The sequence below is a fragment of the Nelumbo nucifera genome, chromosome 4 (genome assembly GCF_055504915.1).
Source record: "Nelumbo nucifera cultivar China Antique chromosome 4, China Antique-T2T, whole genome shotgun sequence".
NCBI lineage: Eukaryota > Viridiplantae > Streptophyta > Magnoliopsida > Proteales > Nelumbonaceae > Nelumbo > Nelumbo nucifera.
The window spans coordinates 381690-384778 of NC_142652.1; the positions used below are offsets into that span (position 1 = coordinate 381690).

General features: G+C 45.7%; 1 pseudogene; it reads right to left on the minus strand.

Moving 5' to 3' along the window:
- Nucleotides 1-1056: 1056 nt before the first annotated feature.
- LOC104591946 (uncharacterized) lies at nt 1057-2719 on the minus strand (annotated as a pseudogene).
- Nucleotides 2720-3089: the final 370 nt, after the last annotated feature.

Genomic DNA, 3089 nt, shown 5'->3' on the forward strand with positions numbered 1-3089 from the left:
GGTAATATAGATATTAGTGCCTTCCCGTCGAGAGATAACGGCGTTGCGGCGTTGTTCAAAACAAGGTACGTATTACTTTTACCTTTCGCATTATCTGATTATAAACGGGTCGAATTCGAATATCGAGAAATGGATAGCGGGTTACCGTTTCTATCTGCAGCCCTACATGTAAGAGAAGGACAACGGCACATGGGAGAACAGTACAGATACAGACTGCAGGCTATGGACATCAATGGCAGAGCTGCAGCGGCGCAGTTGCCCTGGCTTCCCTGCCATCAGCATCTTGATTCTTGCAGTACTCCTATTAAATCAGGATTTCGTCCTCACAAAAAATGTCCTCACACTGTTCTCACAACACTTCACAGCTATGCATTGAGAACGTCTTGCACGGTTGCAAATGTTTCAAGAACGGCGTGAGGACCGTTTTTGTAAACACGAAATCCGATCTTCCCTTTCCCTCTCTCACACGAAAAAATGAGGGAACTGCCAATGCGCCGTAACGACGAATAAAGCGATTACTCATACGTCCTTGTTACGTACTTGTATTAATACAAGTATTTTTCTCCCTTACAAAACATAAAAGCGTAAGGTATTTGTTGGATTTCACAACACTTACGATGCCTGCCATCAAAACCAAGTCCCACGTCCTTTCAAAACTTACATCAATTCCCAAGAAAACCAAGAGAGCAAATCACATCGAAACCTTTCCCACCTACTTACTACCCTATCCTATCATCAGGATCAATTTATAGAATTATAGTCCTTGTCCTAATAATTTTATTTATTTTGGAAAAAATCCAAAAATTTAACAAGATCAGTAGTAATCCTCTGATTCCTCTCGTTCTGAACCGTAGGATTCGAACTCGCTTGCCCCGTTACCTGTCTCTTTCGTTTTTTTTTTTTTTTTCAATTTTCATTTCTAAAAGAGAAAGAAAACATGAAACTGTGAAAGAAGTGAGTTGCAACGGATTTCATCATGCGAGACATGGTATATACGCAGCACTAACAGTAGATACAGTAGTTATACGGCCTAGTGTTAAAAAACGGGAGATAAAGAGAGTACCAATAATCCAACCCTGTTCACATAAGAAGAGATCCAAACAGCTAACAAATTATATGAAAAAGAAAACAAAACACCAACCATACAACCCTGTTGATGAAAGAAGAGATCAAAACAGCGAAAAAATAATATGAAAAAGGAAAAAAACAATTCCGTAACGTGTGTATAGGCCTTTAACCACGCACCGTCAACAACGAAGGAATGGCAGCCAATGAGCCAAGTTGGGCGTGTTGATCTTGTTTTTGGCAGAGAGGAAGGCGAATGGCGATGGTGTTCATGTTAGAAGCGTTAACCACCATGACCTTATTATCAGCCTTCCTTAGAAGGTCTCGTTAAGGCTCTCATTGGACTAGCAAAAGCCCAACCCCAGCTTCTACTCCGACTATGCGGTGTCCCCCTTGCCTCTGCTGCTGCAGCCGAGGTCCTACCATTCACCTCTGGGAGCCAGTAAGACGACGAGTATGACGAGGACATGCTAAAACCACGGAAGATGCCACCGCACCTAACCCTCTCTTTGATGCGTTGGTGTTCCTCTGCTGCCACATCACCGTGCATGACGATCTTGGGTTTGGTCTCTCTATGCGACTCCACTCTGCGAAGCGTGCAGTCACCGAACCCAGTAGATATCCTCTCAAGGAAGTCCCCAGAGAAGCTCCTGCTGCCGCATCCAACAGATCTGGATCTGGCAACCTTGCGGCCGGATGACAAGGCATGGCTACTGTTTGGACTCTCATTCTCGTCCCCGTAGTCGGCCTTCTTCGACGATGAGGGCACTGCTGCCTTGTCTTTTATTGCTGCTTGACTGGTGATGGCTGGGTGGATGGAAGGCTTGGAATCTCTGTCGCTGTGGCTTCTCCTTTTGGTGGAGAGGTGAAGGAAGGACCAGAAGCCTCTCTTGCATGGGTTGTAGTCGTCAGCGTCTAAGAACTGCCGATTGGGTGCAGTGGAAGACTTGCATCTATTGAGAACGACATTGGATTCACAAGGGGCCAAATCTGCCTTCTTGTGTTTCTTCTGGGCTAAGAGAAAGGGGATCCGATTGTGGTGGTGGTACCGACGATATTGGGTATTGTTGGAAGATAAGGAAGGACGGACTGAGACAGAGGAAGTAGAGGTGGTGGTGGCGGTAGTGAGGCCAAGGACGGCACCACCACCACCTTCGGAGGACCTGAAAGAGGAGGAGGAGGAGGAGGAAGTAGGGAGAGCGGGAAAAAAGGAGGGGTTGGAAGAGGACAGTAGCTTACCCAGCTTCTCTTGTAAGCAGAAGCCGCAGATGCCACCTGGATTGTTTCTGTAAGGATGGTCACTGCACTGCATCCCCTCCCCCATGTCGTCCACTGCTCCTCCACCACCACCCCCCCTGTCCATCACTATCATCTTAATCCCACCTCCCTCCCTCTCTCTCTAGGATCTAAAAGCTAAGCTCGATCCATCACAGGCTCACACTCACAGGTCTATACTTGCTAGTGTCCATTTGGTCTCTCTCTCTCTCTTGTGGTGTAGGTGGTGATGGAATCTAACAAAGCACTTTGTTGTGGCTACTGTAGTAATACTATCCACGGCCGTAGAGTCAGAGAGAAGCTGAACAAGGATATGAGATTGACCGATGGTAGACAGAGCGAGAAATGAATTGTTTGTTAAGTTGTAGGTTAGTAGGGCCTAGGGGTGGGGGGCAGGGTACCAAAATAAATGAATAAATATAATTAAATTATTTAAATATTAACAGGCATTGAAATTTTTATTTCATCAAATAAACAAACATAACGGGCATAGTCCCAACACCCCAAGGCCCCAACCCAATGGTGCTCGGATCTCCTACCCATAAGGGTTCACCGACCTTGAAGGCGAGATTCTATCCCAATTATCCGCTACAAACACTCGAAGACCTTACCAGTAAGGTAGCTGGCATTTTTTAAGATATAGATCGAAATTGGGACTTATAACAGGAGAGGGAGTAGTTGCACCAACAAGAGAGAAGAGAGGGTCGGAAATAGCACATGGAGGTTTGAATTATTTATTGCAGCGGGAT